This window comes from Mustelus asterias, chromosome 10, assembly GCF_964213995.1.
Source record: "Mustelus asterias chromosome 10, sMusAst1.hap1.1, whole genome shotgun sequence".
In the NCBI taxonomy this organism is placed as follows: Eukaryota; Metazoa; Chordata; class Chondrichthyes; order Carcharhiniformes; family Triakidae; genus Mustelus; species Mustelus asterias.
Window position 1 is genome coordinate 99745500 of NC_135810.1, and position 16827 is coordinate 99762326.

The following is a 16827-nucleotide window of genomic DNA, read 5'->3' on the forward strand; positions in this document are numbered from 1 at the left end:
ATGAGAGTCCCAGTTGAGTGAGTCCCTTGGCCTTTATTCAAATAAGGTACGAAATGTGAAGCTCGAAGAAAGGTGAGATAAGGGTATAAACTATCATCTCAGTTCAGCTACACTTCTGGGAAGCAGCCTACACAGAGAGATGAACTTGCGTTCGTGTGTAAAGGGGCAGAGTTTCCACTTTGGCAGCAAATCAGGAAATGATTTGCCCAAAACACACGTGAAACGTTAGTGGTTTGATTCCATTTAAGTGCCTGCTAAACTTCACTTGTAATGATTGCGAATGTGGAATCTCCAGTGAACCAGCACAAATTTCTCTTTTCAGTAAAAATAAATCCCTTGATGTTTCTAAGGGTGGTAAACTGCTGCAGATTTATAAATGTCACCAAAAACAAACGTGTTTAATCTGGATGGCCAACTTACTGAAAATGACTTTAAAATACTATACAGAACCATTTAACAGTTTATTTGATGTACAATAGTCCACAGGGGTGATTCTCCCAAAAAGAACTAAGTGCCCAACGTGTGGGGAAAACTGGAGTTTTTCCCACCTGTTTTTTGGGGGATGGAATGAGTCTCCGGGCATCACAGAGTCCCTATCACGGTTCACTTCAGTGGGGGGGTTAGGGCGGAGCCCAAACCTGCCAGAGAGGCCCGGTGAGCGGGCAACTGCGCAGGCGCCAATCTGTCAACACTGGCCACCCCATCACCGGCCTCCTAATCATCGGCCTCCCAATTGCTTTCCAGAACCTCCCCCCGACCATCGCTGGCTTCCCAACCCCAGCCCCCCGATCGGCGGCCTCCGTGAGCCCCATCCCTATATCCAGCCCAACCTCACCTCCCATGGCCAGCCTGAACCCCCCTCCCCAAGTCAGCCCCGACTTATCCCTCCCCATGTCCAGTTCCAATCGCCTTGCCCATATCCAATCCCGATCGCCCTTCCCCATATCCAGCCCAACCACCCCCATGGCCAGCTCGATCCCCCCTATGTCCAGCCCTGATCACCCCCTCTCTCCCAACCCCTTGCTCGCAGCGAGTCCCCCACTAAAACCACCGATCGGTGCCACCCCAGTAGACCACACCTGCCCGGTGCCTGGTGGGCAATGCCAGGATGCCAGACTGGCACTGCCAGGGTGACAGGCTGGCAGTGCCAGGCTGGCAGTGCCCATGGGGCAACCCCCCCTGCCCTTGACCTCCCGGGGGGCCTCAATAGTCTCTGACCTCACCAGCAGGGTGATCACATTTGGTCCCTTTTGATGGTGACCTGCTTTAATCCCCGTTGGCGGGAACATCTCCCGGCAGTATGGAAAACATTAGCGGGCCTGGAGAATACCGTCCCAGGCACGCTAATTATACTGAAATCTGAACTTCAAGATGTTAATCAGCCTCGTGCTGATTTCCGGTGCGAGGCTGATTACGTCAATAGACATGGCCTGGGAAACTCGCAATCGACTACAGGCCTCCTGCTGATGTCTCCTGGCCCAATGCGTTACTCGAGCAGTGCAGCGAGCTAGGAGAATCGCCCCCTCCCCCCCAAACATTTCGTAAATTAAAGCATTTCTGATAGGAAAAAACTTTAAAAGCGTTTATTACAGCCTGACCGAGTTGTGGAAAATTTAGTACAGCGAAAATGGAGAATTACACATTCAGTGACACGTGCATTAAAGTTGGCTCTCTAGCCAATGGAAAATGAGTGCAAAATAGGACAGCATCCACAAACTGGTGCAACTGACTGCAATTGTACAGGTGTTGGTGAGGCCACACCTGAAGTATTGTGTGCAGTTTTGGTGTCCTTATCTGAGGAAGGATGCCCTTGCCGTGGAGGGAGTGCAGCGAAGGTTTACCAGGCTGATTCCTGGATAGCAGGTCTGTCACATGAGGAGAGGCTAAGTCAGTTAGGATTGTATTCATTGGACTTTAGAAGAGTGAGAGGGGATCTCATAGAATCTTATAAGATTCTAACTGAGATTAGTCAGGATTGGATTCAGAAAGAATGTTCTCAATGGTGAAGGAGTCCAGAACTAGGGGTCACAGTTTCAAGATAAGGGGTAAACCTTTTAGAACTGAGGTGAGGAGAAATTTCTTCACCCAGAGAGTGGCGAATGTGTGGAATTCACTCCCACAGAAAGCAGTTGAGGCCAAATCATTGTCTGATTTCAAGAAGAAATTAGATATAGCTCTTGGGACTAAAGGGATCAAGGGATATGAGGGGAAGGGGGGATCAAGATATTGAATTCGATGATCAGCCATGGACATCATGAATGGCAGAGCAGGTTTGAAGGGCCGAATGGCCGACTCCTGCTTCTAGTTTCAATGTTTCTATGTTTCAATCGGGACATGGTCAGTTTTTGTGGGTGGAACCTGATTTGAACGAATTAAATCTTGAGCCAATGTAAAAGTTCCCCAAAAATATGAATATGTTTCCTGAGAGCAAATGGCTTTAAGTTTAAAATTCCCGGATCTCTAACACTGGTTTATCGTAGTCCACTCGATACCGTAAACAAGCCTATCCTCAACCCCAAGCAGAGGTTGTTAAAAATAAATAGCTTCCTGCAAGAGCTGTGTTCAATGTTGGCAGCATGCTGTTGAATTCATGCCAGTTTGTATGTGAATGGTCTCTGCAACATTAAGTTGGCTTGCAAATCCTGATAGTGATGGGCTGTTTTCAAATAAACTTAAACCTTTCATGACATGTTGGCTGGCTGCAGCAACAAAGTCTAATTTCATGATTCATGTTTTTTGGACTATACCTTTGAGGATTGAGGTTGTTAAATGTAAGATATTGGAAGCACCTTGCTTGGGAGGTTGGCAAACATACTTAAAGTGAATTCAATTCAAAGTATGGCCTGTGTTTATTTAATAAGGTCAGGGCGGCACAGCAGCACAGTGGTAGGGCGGCACGGTGGCACAGTGGTTAGCACTGCTGCCTCACAGCACCAGGGACCTGGGTTTGATTCCCGGCTTGGGTCACTGTCTCTGTGGAGTCTGCATGTTCTCCCCATGTCTGCGTGGGTTTCCTCCAGGTGCTCCAGTTTCCTCCCACAGTCCAAAGATGTGTTGGTTAGGTGGATTGGCCATGTTAAATTGCCCCTTAGTGTCAGGGGGACTAGCTATGGGATTATGAGGATAGGGCCTGGGTGGGATTGTGGTTGGTGCCGACTGGATGGGCCAAATGGCCTCCTTCCGCACTGTAGGGTTCTATGTGATCTATGTGAACAGGAAGTGAAAAAACACTCCGCAAAGTCAAGCCCTTTTTTGAGTTTCGTGATGGAATCATAGAAACCATAGAAACCCTACAGTACAGAAAGAGGCCATTCGGCCCAGCGAGTCTGCACCGACCACAATCCCACCCAGGCCCTACCCCCATATCCCAACAGATTTACTCACTAATCCCTCTAACCTACGCATCTCAGGACACTAAGGGCAATTTTTAGCATGGCCAATCAACCTAACCCGCACATCTTTGGACTGTGGGAGGAAACCGGAGCACCCGGAGGAAACCCATGCAGACACGAGGAGAATGTGCAAACTCCACACAGACAGTGACCCAAGCCGGGAATCGAACCCAGGTCCCTGGAGTTGTGAAGCAGCAGTGCTAACCACCGTGCTACCGTGCCGCCCTGGAGGTGAGATACCTGCAAGAGTGGTCTTCATAAGGGTTTAAATTATTCATGTGGTTTCCCAGAGAAAGGGTGAGGTTTGGGAATGGGAGGTAATGGCCGCAATCTAACCTTCTGCCCTGTCGGCTGATGGGTGGGATGAGCCAGTAAGACCACGAGAGAGCTGAGAAATCAGGTTTGCGCCTCTCGCGATCTGACCGACACCGGCACCCAAAGAGGGCATGAGGATGATCTCAATATTTAAGTTCTATTGAAATTAACTGCTGTCTGCTCTGCAATGACGATTGGCCGGTCCGTGCGCTGGGACGGGGTGGGGGGGGGAGTGGGGGGCATTTCGGCTGCGCAGCCCCGCGATAGCTGGGGGGGGGGGGGATGCGATCGGTCCATTCAAGGGTGGAGGAGGGGGTATGATCGGTCCAGGCGGAATGGGTGATCAGTCCTGGCGTGGGGGGAGATCAGCCGCAGAGGCCCTTGGTAGCTGGGGAGGCAGTCATTGACATCTCTGTGTTCACAGAACATAGAAATCTGCACATACGCATGTGCAATAGCGCAGTCTGCTGCTATTTGCCTACTTTCGGTGAGTTTAGACCCTGCCCCCCCCCCCCCCCACCCCCCATTGGCAAGAAATGGATTTGGCTTCATTTTTTTGACAGAGTTAGGTAAGATTCGATTTTTCATTCACCCAGAAAATGACGTGAATTTCTCCCATCTTCCCGCTCATTTGGCATTTAGAATTTTTGGTAAAATCGCTCCCAGTGATGGAATCTCTATCTTGGACGTTGGAGATATACCATGTGGGGACATGCTGCAGGGTGGTAGAAAACTGAGTGTGCAGTTGAGATATTTGTATACCTGGCTATGAAATATGTGGAATTCTATGGAATGGAATAATGGAATTCTACCACCCCTCCCGCCATGAATTCGGAGCGGACGAGGGGCAGAGAACGGAAATGCCCATTGACCTCGGGTGGGATTTTCCAGTCTCGCTTGAGCCAGGCCGTAAAGTCCCATCCATAATTTTAAGTTCGCCATACTTGCTTTTTTTAAACTCTTGTACCATAAAAGCTTTCCTTTAAATGCAAAACCTTGTGGCTTAATACTTTTAGTTATGTGATGATAGTAATGCAATTGATATAAAGATATATTTTTTATGTTTAAGGTGAATGTTTAAAATATCAGCTTTATTCCACAGGTAGCCAGCATGTCTGGTAGGAATGCAGCTCAGATGCTGGGAGAGCCAAATAATTACCCATTTTAGCCTTGCAAGTGGTTATGTTAAGTAGAGCTAATGGACTTAAGTTCCCCTGGGATTTCTAATTAGAGTGACTGACAGAGTCATGTGCTGATGTAGTTTATGTGCAGAACTGGGTCTGGAATGGAGAGAAAAAAGCTTCTGCAGAAAGCAGTTAGTTCTAATTGGGCATTGTTTGAAGGCAGAAACTTCTGCAAACTGCACTGAAACTCATTTTCTCTCCAAAAGCTTCAAGACTGTCTGCACTCAATACAGCAAGTATATTTATGGTTGCTAACTGTAGTTAAAGTGGCATTTAAGTCTAGAAGACAAGTGTTGCTTATTTGTAACTGAAAACATGATGAGTTAGAAATTAAAATTGTTTCAAGTCAGGAGTGTGATGTAACACTCTCTACTTGCCTATATGAGTGCAGCTCCAACAACACTGAAGAAACTCAACACTATCCAGGAAAAGCAACTCACTTGATTGCTACCCCTTCCACAAATATTCACTCCTTCCACCACTGATGAGAGGTGGCAACAGTGTACCATCTACAAGATGCATTGCAGGAACTCACCAAGGCTCCTGAGGCAGCACTTTCCAAACTCAAGACTGCTACCATCTAGAAAGACAAGGCCACAGATACATGGGAACACCACCACCCGGAGATTCCCCTCCAAGCCTCACACCATCCTGACTTTGAACTATATCGCCGTTCCTTCACTGTCGCTGGGTCAAAATCCTGGAATGCCCTCCCTAACAACACTGTGGGTGCACCTACACCTCAGGGACTGCAGCGGTTCAAGAAGGCAGCTCACCACCACCAACCCAAGGGCAACAAGAGATGGGCAATAAATGCCGGTGTAGCAAGCGATGTCCACATTTCATTTCCATAAATAAATATAAAAAATATATAGCTACATATATAGTTTAGGGATGGCAAAAGCGAATTGGAGGATATTGTAGAAAAATTATTGAAATGATTATACAGATAACAACTGAATATTCTCATTCCATATCCATTTAAATAAAAAATGGATCCACTTTTTAAAATAATCTATTCGGATCTAAGCAATTATATGTTACAAAATGAAAAGGGAGAGTTGGCTTCTGTAATGACCTGTTAGGTAAAGGCACCACCCACCATTACATTGACAACAAGAACCCCCATTTGATTCCCAGTCAGTACTCAGTTAGCTGATCCTAGCTGAGACAGAGTTAAATGTGCCACTCTGACAAAGCGTCATCCAGACTCGAAACGTTGACCCTCTTCTCACTCATGATGTGGAGATGCCGGCATTGGACTGGGGTAAACACAGTAAGAAGTCTCACAACACCAGGTTAAAGTCCAACAGGTTTATTTGGTAGCACAAGCTTTCGGAGTGTCGCTCCTTCTTCAGGTGAGTGAGGAGTTGTGTTCACAAACAGGGCATACATAGGCACAGACTCAATTTACAAGATAATGGTTGGAATGCGAGTCTTACAGGTAATCAAGTGTTAAAGGTACAGACAATGTGAGTGGAGAGAAGGTTGAGCACAGGTTAAAGAGGTTTGTATTGTCTCCAGTCAGGACAGTTAATGAGATTTTGCAACCCTAGTCAAGCCGTGGTGGTTGCAGATAGTGTGACATGAACCCAAGATCCCAGTTGAGGCCGTCCTCATGTGTGCGGAACTTGGCTATCAGTTTCAGATCAGCTATTCTGCGTTGTCATGTGTCACGAAAGCCGCCTTGGAGAACGCTCACCCAAAGATCAGAGGCTGAATGCCCGTGACTGCTGAAGTGTTCCCCGACAGGAAGAGAACGCTCTTGCCTGGTGATTGTCGAGCAGTGTTCATTCATCCGTTGTTGTAGCATCTGCATGGTCTCCCCAATGTATCATGCCTCGGGACATCCTTTCCTGCAGCGTATCAGGTAGACAACGTTGGCCGAGTCGCAAGAATATGTACCGTGTACCTGGTGGATGGTGTTCTCACGTGAGATGATGGCATCCGTGTCGATGATCCGGCACGTCTTGCAAAGGTTGCTGTGGCAGGGTTGTGTGGTGTCGTGGTCACTGTTCTCCTGAAGGTTGGGTAGTTTGCTGCGGACAATGGTCTGTTTGAGGTTGTGCAGTTGTTTGAAGGCAAGAAGTGGGGGTGTGGGGATGGCCTTGGTGAGATATTCATCTTCATCGATGACATGTTGAAGGCTCCGGAGATGATGTCGTAGCTTCTCCGCTCTGGAGAACCTTCGTCGTCCAGTACTTCCCCTGAGCGGAGAAGCTACGACATCTTCTCTGGAGCCTTCAACATGTCATCGATGAAGACAAACATCTTGACCACCTGATCACTACAGAGGAGAACATCACAGAGAATAGCAAGTTGGAAGAATGCATGGACATTGGAGATGGAGAGACATTGGTCGGCAGATATCTGATAAGAGAATTGGATATCACACAGACACTTGCCACACAACACTCACTCATGTTCTAGAGTTTTAGAATCCCTACAGTGCAAAAGGAGGCTATTCGTCCCATTGAATCTGCACCAACTCTCCGACAGATCCCACCCAGGTCCTATTCCCATAATCCCACATTTAACGCTACTAATTCCCCTAACCTACACACCTTGGGACACTAAGGGACAATTTAGCATGGCCAATCCATTTAACCTGCACATTTTTGGACTGTGGAAGGAAACCGGATCACCCGAAGGAAATCCACGCAGACATGGGAAGAATGTGCAAAATCCACACAGACAGTCACCCAAGACTGGAATCGAACCCAGGTCCGTGGCGCTGTGAGGAAGCAGTGCTAACCACTGCACCACCGTCACGGAAATATGATTATTTGTGCAATGATAACTTTGAACCCTTTAACCTAGCAGTTCTAATTGATATCTTTCAAGTCCCATGGGTCCTTCATGTGAGATGCAGGTCATGGTGCAGGAGGAGGTGAAGGAGTTCCCAGAGGAGGCCCTGCACCCTACAAATACATCTCAGCAAGACTCATGTGCATCGTCCTCACCTCAGATACACACACCTCTGTGGGTGGGGTCTCCATGGCATTCAGCCATGGTGAGCCACACACACGAGTAAACAGGAGGAGGTGCTGGAGACAGGGACCAGAGTGGAGTGTCCTCTAAACTCTGCTGAGCTGGACACTGCTGTCATTCTGTCAGCATTTGCAAAATGACTATGCGCCATTCAAGAGAGGTTGGAGAAATCCATCTCCACCTCAAACGTCATGAGCACTCCGGCTATCGTGCTGATGTCTATGTCAATGGAAAGACATGCATGGCGCATCTGACATGGTATGTAACTGGGTTTCTAATCTGGAGCCAGAAACCTTTAAGCACCTGTCAGACCAAGGTAAGGACCAAGAGTAAGCTAAATGGTCAGGGGGAAGATACAGTTGGAGGACATGAATACAAAATTAATGCATCTGTGCTGTACATTTTGTACAATTCTATTTCACAGCAATAATCCAGCTCTAAGGGTCCAAGTATTTGAAATTAGACTTTGTGGCACTCCATAAGGATGACATCCTGGCATAAGTATTGGGATGTGAATATCTGCTGCTTACTCTGGAAGACTTCTAATTTTGATGGGAATCAAAAATCAAAAATCAAAAGGCCACAAGACATAATCAAAAGTTAATACGTCTACAAACCAAACCAAATCTCGTAAAAGTACAAGTTCCAGATTGCATGGATAAAGGGATGGTCCCCGGAATGATAGCATGTCAAAAGTAGTGTTATATATCTTTTTAAGTATTCAGGGGTCACCCAACCTTTTCCTCATTATTTATCCAACAAAGTTGTCTCAACTCATGACCCCATCATTCTAAGTAACCTCATTTTTTTTTGTCCAATTCAGAACAATCTTTCAGGTCCAGATCAAGGAATTGCCTTCAACCCAGAGGCAGATCATCATCAAATTAACTGGACCCTGGGTCAAATCCAGGCAGCGAAAACAAAAGTGAGTGTTCTTACTGACCTCTCTCATTCTCTGTGAGAGTTTAATCCATCAACTGAAATCTCAGGACGGCTAAAAGAAAACATTCAACATGAAAGAAATGTTCACTCAAATACAGTTTGAATTTGGTCTTATTTTCAAAATAGTGCAAATATGTCTAGAAATTAAAGTCCTGTCTAAACTCATTTCACACCCAATGATCTGGGAATACAGGTACAGAATTCCCTAAAAGTGATGTCACAGGTGGATAGGGTCGTAAAGAGTGCCTTTGGTACATTGGCCTTTATAAATCGGAGTATCGAGTATAAAAGTTGGAGTGTTATGGTGAGGTTATATAAGGCATTGGTGAGGCCGAATTTGGAGTATTGTGTACAGTTTTGGTCACCTAGTTACAGGAAGGATGTAAATAAGGTTGAAAGAGTGCAGAGAAGGTTCACAAGGATGTTGCCGGGACTTGAGAAGCTGAGTTACAGAGAGAGATTGAATAGGTTGGGACTTTATTCCCTGGAGCGTAGAAGATTGAGGGGAGATTTGATAGAGGTGTATAAGATTTTGATGGGTATAGATAGAGTGAATGCAAGCAGGCTTTTTCCGCTGAGGCTCGGGGAGAAAAAAACCAGAGGGCATGGGTTAAGGGTGAAAGGAGAAAAGTTTAAAGGGAATATTAGGGGGGGTTTCTTCACGCAGAGCGTGGTGGGAGTGTGGAATGAGCTGCCGGATAAAGTGGTAAATGTGGGGTCACTTTTAACATTTAAGAGAAACTTGGACGGGTTCATGGATGAGAGGGGTGTGGAGGGATATTGGCCCAAGTGCGGGTCAGTGGGACTAGGCAAAAAATGGTTCGGCACAGACAAGAAGGGCCAAAAGGCCTGTTTCTGAGCTGTAATTTTCTATGGTTCTATGGTTCTATGATTCATAGGTGTCGATATTCCCCAACATCGTGGGCTGAATTTTTATGTGCTCCAAATGAGTGTGTTTCCCATGGGGTGGGCACATAAAATAGGGTGGGCACCCAATCCACTACCTTTCTGCCCACCCCAAGCTCTGTTCCATAATAGGGAGGTGGGCAGACATCAAAATCTGCAGCTCACCCCCCATGTTTAAATGAACAGTCAAGGGTCAATTAGGCTCATTATCAAGACAATGGACCCTGATAATACACAGGCCACGCTATAAAACATTTGGCATTGGTGACCTGGCAGGAACAGGAAGCCTGCTTTTTTCACTGAAATGCTTAAAGGGCGGGCAGGACGGCAAGGGATCGCTCATCAGGGATTGTTCTTCAAGGGCCGCCCTTTACCGATTGTGGGATGGTTCCCCCCCACTTAGGTTGGACCCCCTTGTCCTTCCTATCTACTCCCTCATTAAATCCACCCCCTTCCTCTCCCTGGCCCCCTCTCTAACCTGCACAAACCCTCCCAACCCAAGATCCCAGAGTTACATGCTCCAGGATCCATTATCTTATCCGGGATTGGCTGGCAGTTCCAAAGGGCAGGGGCTACTCCCCAGTGAGAGGCAGAAGTCCAACTCAGCCCTCATTAATCCACCCCGCAACACTTTACGGTGCATGGATCATATCAGTTCTGTGCAAACATTATTCCTCGGGAATGCATGCCGTCTGCTCTATGCCCCCCAACCCCCTATTCTGCCCCCCCCCCCCAGGATTATTGAGCCCCCTGTCTCTCTCCATCATTTTTTATTTTATTAGGATTGTACCATAACCTCAACAAGTCTGTATGTTCTCCTCGTGTCTGCATGGGTTTCCTCCAGGTACTCCAGTTTCCTCCCACAGTCTGAAAGACGTGCTAGTCAGGTGCATTGGCCACGCTAAATTCTCCCTCAGTGTACCCGAACAGGTCTTGGAGTATGGCGATTAGGGGATTTTCACAGTAACTTCATTGCAGTGTTAATGTAAGCCTACGTATGACACTAATAAATAAACTAAAATGAAACAACGAGGCCCATGAGGTTGGCCTCTTGGAGTATGAGCTCTCTGATTGAGGCAATGATTGCCTGCCCAATCAGGGAGACTCATCTGTATGTATATATTGAGGAGTGTCAGGGCTGCTGACACTCCGAGATTCTGACTTTGTACCTGAAGCACTCTTATGGGTGGAATCGAGTTTGTAAAAATAAAGGGAATCTGGTGAAGGGTCAGCGGCCTCTGAGGAGTTATTTCAGATTGCAAAGAGATAGACAGGAATTCTGATATCTCAAGATTTCTATTTTCATCAATCTTTAGTTCAATTCAGAAATGATGACATTGACACCAAAAAAAAGCATTTAAAGTTAATTTATTAATGTCACAAGTAGGCTTACATTCACACTGCAATGAAGTTACTGTGAAAATCCCCTAGTCGCCACACTCAGGCGCCTGTTTGGGTACACTGAGGGAGAATTTAGCATGGCCAATTCACCTAACCTGCACATCTTTGGACTGTGGGAGGAAACCAGAGCACCCAGAGGAAACCCATGCAGACACGGGGAGAACATGTAAACTCCACACAGATAGTGACCCAAGCCGGGAATCGAACCCAGGTCCCTGGAGCTGTGAGGCAGCAGTGCTAACCACATACCGCCCTAAGAAACAATTTTTAAAAATATTTTCTTCTGACTGTGGAGGTTTAGATTTACCACAAGAATGTCCTCATTTTGTTAGTACAAGTAAAACGTTGTACAGATACATGCTCGAAGGCAGTCATGTCAACTGCTGCAAAATAACTGAGTACACCATACGGAGGCATTCGTTGTTGTCAGGCTGGAGCCTGTATCGAAAGTGTACTGGACTGGTTATTATAGAAATGTGATACGTGAACAAGGGATATACTCAAGTGTGTTATTGCACCTGCACGTTAATGAATTCTTTTAGGGTTAAAATGAGATGCACTTCTTCATGTGGTATACAAAAATATATTCACAGAATCATTGCATCTCTACAATGAAGAAGGAGGTCATTCAGCCCATCGAGCCTGCACCACCCAGGCCCTATCCCTGTAACTCCTTACTAATCCCTCTGACACTAAGGGGCAATTTAGCATGGCCAATCTACCTAACCTGCACCTCTTTGGACTCTGGGAGCACCCGAAGAAATCCCACGCAGACACGGGAAGAAAGTGCAAAGTCTACGCAGACAGTGACCCGAGGCCAGAATTGAACCTGCGTCCCTGGCGCTGAGAGGCAGCAGTGCTAACCACTGTGCCACCGTGCCACCCATCGAGAGGGTACAAAGCAAATTTATGAGGATGTTGCCAGGAACAGAGAATTTTAACTACGGGGAGATTTAATTGAGGTGTACAGAATTATGAGGGGCCAAGATAGAGTAGATACGAAGGACCTGCTTCCCTTAGCAGGGAGGTTAATAACCTGGGCATTGATGTAAAGTAACAGAAGTATAAGAGGAGAATTTAAGGAGAAATCTTTCATCCAGAGGGATGTATAAATAAATCACTGCTTGAAACTGTGGCAGAAACCATCATCACTCTTGCAAAGTACTGGGATATGCACTTCCCTCCCTAACAGCACCGAGGGTGTACCTACACCACGTGGACTGCAGCAGTTCAAGAAGGCAGCTCACCACCATCTTCTCGAAGGCAATTAGGATTGGGCAATAAATGCTGGCCTAGCCAGCGACACCCATATCCTATGAAACAATATATGAAAAAAACTTGTAGCATGGTAACCTGGAGAGCTATAGACAAAGAGCTGTAAAGTGGGAGAAAGTTTGATCCCTCTTTTTTGAGAATGCAAACATGATGGGCTGAATGGCCTCCTTGTGTGCCAGAAACTTTTGAATTTTTTTCTGTTTCTTCACAGTAGCTGAGGGTTATCTCTGCCCATGATGCCATGCTTCTCTATAAGCTACACACAAAATCAAAGAGCGAGCATTACAACTCTACCCAAATTATAATCTGCCCAATGGAAACTGGGCGGGCAGATGATTAAAATGCCCTCTTGTTACTTAACAACCAGAAAGCTGGAGTTTCCGTAATTAAGGAATGCTTCTGGAGTGAAGCTGATAGCAGGATGAGAGGAGGGAGAGTTGAATCATTTCACACATACTAATCAGGGTCTGATAACAATGTCATTGACTGACAGCAATTTAAAGTTCAATTTGAAAAGAGAGGAAAACCTACATTTATATAGTGGCCAGTGTTGTCCGACCTCACCTGGGCCTGGGATTCTCCAGTCCCGCTGCAGTGAATGGAGTTATGGCTGAGTGCCAAATTCTCCGTTCTCAATGGCAGTGGGGAGTGGGAAGGGGGGGGGGGGGTGGCATACGACATCAGATAATTCCGGACAGTGTCTTTCACATCCACAGGATATCCCAAAGTGCTTTACACTCAATGAGGTGCGGTTGCTTTAGTCTCATTCTTGATGTAATGTAAGAACCATGAAACCAGTTTGGAAGGAACAAGCTCTCAAAAACAGCAGTCTGACAGTGGCCAGATAACCAGTTTTAGTCATGTTGATTGAAGGATAAACATTGGCCAGGACAATGAGGAGAATGCCCCTGTTCTCTGACAATAGCGGACTGAACCTTGGTTTATCATTTTGTCGAAGGACGGCACCTCTAACAGTGCAGCACTCCTTCAGTGTTGTACTGGAATGTCAGCTTGATTTTTGTGCTCAAGTCTGGAGTAAGACTTGAAACCACAAGGTTCTGGTATGGAGTTGCTCTCCAGCTGAAGAGCAGAGAATGGAAGAGAGTCTGAAGTATGAAGAGATCCACCATGTCAGTGTTTTTACTTCTCTTTCATGGATCCAGCAGGGGCTGAAGTACAGCATAATTTTGGTCCCCTTATTTAAGGAGGGAAAAAGTCACACTGGAGGTAGTTCAGAAAAAGGTTTGAATCTTGGGATGAGGGGGTTTGTTTTATGAGGAAAGGTGGAGGAAGGATTGGACCTGTACTCATTGGAGATTAGAAGAATGAGAGGTGCTTCATTCAATAGCAAGTTTCAGAGAGGGCCTGACAGTGGATGATGAAAGGATTGTTTCCCCTTGTGGGGGAATCTAGAACTTGGGGGCACAGTTTAAAAATAAGGATCATTAAAGACGGCCTTTCAGAAGGTCATTAACCTTTGGAATTCTCTATCCCAGAGCGCAGGGGAAGTTATGTCATTGAAGATATTCAAGGCTGAGTTAGACAGATTTTTGATTCGTTCTGGGAGGCAGGCAGGAATGCAGAGTTAAGGCTACAATCAGATCAGCCATGATTTATTGAATGGTGGAGCAAACTCCAGCAGGCAAATGGCCTATTCCTGCTCTTTATTCTGATGCTTTTGTGTTCCCAACGATTCCTGATTATCCCTTTCCCAACTATACGGATGACTGATAGGTGGCCATTGTTCACTCAGCTTCCTTGGTCCAGCAGCCACATCCCACAGACTTCCTGCCCCGTTCCATTCAGGAACTGGACTGGCCGCATGTGATTGAGGGCCTCTTATTAAAATCGTTACGGTATCAACATACCAGCAGCTGATTGGACGCTGAATGAAACCAATGATTTCCCGCTGGAAACCCATTTGCCAGCGAAAGTCACCCTACTCATTTTGAAGCAAAATGCTTATCCCTTTTATTGAGGCAAGCCCTGAACAGCTGCAAGATGTTATTGAGATCACTCGCTTTGCTTTGCAACCAAGTAAGACTGCAGCTGTAGCTATCTAAATTTGTCCTGTTTCAACAGTAACTTTATTAATAAGCCAGCATGAAATCCTGAGAGCAACTTAACACTTTCAAAGATGCCCTTTAATGAAGATGACGTGAAATTACATAGAAATTACAAATTGGAAATAGGCCACTCAGCCCAACCAATCCATGATGGATCTCATGTGAGCTGTTGGAAGAAGGTGAATTTCACTGAAGGTGGGCCCTGGACTGGTAGCAGCAACAGTAGCATGGTGGCACAGTGGTCAGCACTACTGTCTCACAGCGTCAGAGACCCGGGTTCGATTCCAGCCTTGGGTGACTGTCTATGTGGAGTTTGCACATTCTCCCCGTATCTGCGTGGGTTTCCTCTTGGTGCTCTGGTTTGCTCCCACAGTCCAAACATGTGCAAGTTAGAGGGATTAGCGGGTAAATAGGTGGGGATTGGGCATGGGTAAGGTGTTCTGTCTGAGAGTTGGTGCAGACTCAATCAGCCGAATGGCCTCCTTCTGCACTGTAGTGATTATGTGATTCTATGATTCTAATGAAACCTCTTCTTCAACTGAAGCCCCAGCAAAGACTAGGTGGAGAATCAACATAGTACTGTTTTCAAATGGCTAACAGGGTTCTGCTGTGAATTACTGTTTAAATAGGTTAGTGAGGACACAAGAAAGGTAAAAACAGGCCAACCAAAGTAATAGTGATGCTCCAAAATTCCTGATAAGGGATATACTGGGGGAAGCTGAGCAAATGGTCCAGATAAAGCACCACATGTACTTGGTCACAATTTTAACTAGACCTCAATATTCCGGTCAGTGAAACTGTAAGAAACTCTGCTGCTCTTCACCATCAGGATAATTGTCAGGACAGCTCCTGGGTTTCTTCAAAAACATTCTCCCCTTTTGTGACTTAGGCGGACCTCAGACTGGTGGAGATTGGTATGAGCCCCATTGATATATTCAAACCTTTACTCAGGTGAGGGAGCTGACCACAAAAAGATCTGATTCTGTCTCACCTCAGGGAAGGAGATAGTCACCAACTTCAGGAAGCGTAGTGGAGGACATGTCCCTGTCTACATCAATGGGGATGAAGTGGATTTGGTCAGGAGCTTCAAGTTTCTAGGTGTCCAGATCACCAACAATCTGTCCTGGTCCCTCCATGCCGATGCTATAATTAAGAAAGCCCAACAACACATCTACTTTCTCAGGAGGCTAAGGAAATTCAGCATATTTCATGGGCGGCATGGTAGCATAGTGGTTAGCACTGCTGCCTCACAGTGCCAGGGACCTGGACTTGGGTCACTGTCTGTGTGGAGTTTGCACGTTCTCCCGGTGTCTGCGAGGGTTTCCTCCAAGTGCTCTGGTTTCCTCCAAGTGCTCTGGTTTCCTCCCAGAGTCTGAAAGACGTGCTGGTTAGGTGCTCGAACAGGAGTGTGGCGACTAGGGAAATTTCATAGCAACTTCATTGCAGTGTTAATGTAAGCCTTACTTGTGACTAATAAATAAACTTTTACTTGACATGTCCACTACGACTTTCACCAATGTCTACAGATGCACCATAGAAAACATCCATTCCGACTACCACAGCAATACATGATTGGGATGTTTTTAAAGTGGGGCCTAAGGTGGAGGAGAAAGGTTCCAGTCTGAAGCTGCAGAACTCAATGTTGAGTTCTGAGGACTGCAATGTGCCCAGTCGGAAGATGAAGTGCTGCTCCTCCAGCTTGCGCCGGGCTTCACTGGAGCATTGTAGCAGGCCAAGGATAGACATGTGGGCATGAGAGCAAGATTCTGGGTTAAAATGGCACGCAACAGGAAGGCCCAGGTCATGCTTGCAAACTGATCAAAAGTGGATATTGTCTGGGTAGGAGCTGCTTTTTCCTCCATGGGCAGCTTTGTTGAACTGAGGAACAGGAGGTATTGATGATTGATGATTGAGACCAGGTGGCAACTGTAAAAGGGGAACACCCTCACCGCTCTGGAAAAATTCAACCAGTGGCACAAGACCCTGAAAATTTCCTGTCCCACCCTCCCGGGAATTGTAGTGGGCGGAACAGAAAATTCGACGGACGATCTAAATGTCCTTTGAGCTCGGACAGAAATTTCCGGTCTTGGAATGCACAGAGCTGCAAAGTCCCACTCCCCTGTCTTGAGAACAATGGAATAGGTCTATGTATACTCTTGTTAATGGAAAAAGGAAAACTTTCCTTATGGTTACTGATTGTTATCATGAATACATTGCTCCTATTTTGCCTGGAGATCCAATGTTCTTTGAGATCTTCTTGACACTAGCACTAATTCTAGTATTGGCTTTAGTTCCCAATGGCATTTACTCATCAGTAAATTAATGATTGTAAATTATTCCTCTCTCTATATCTTA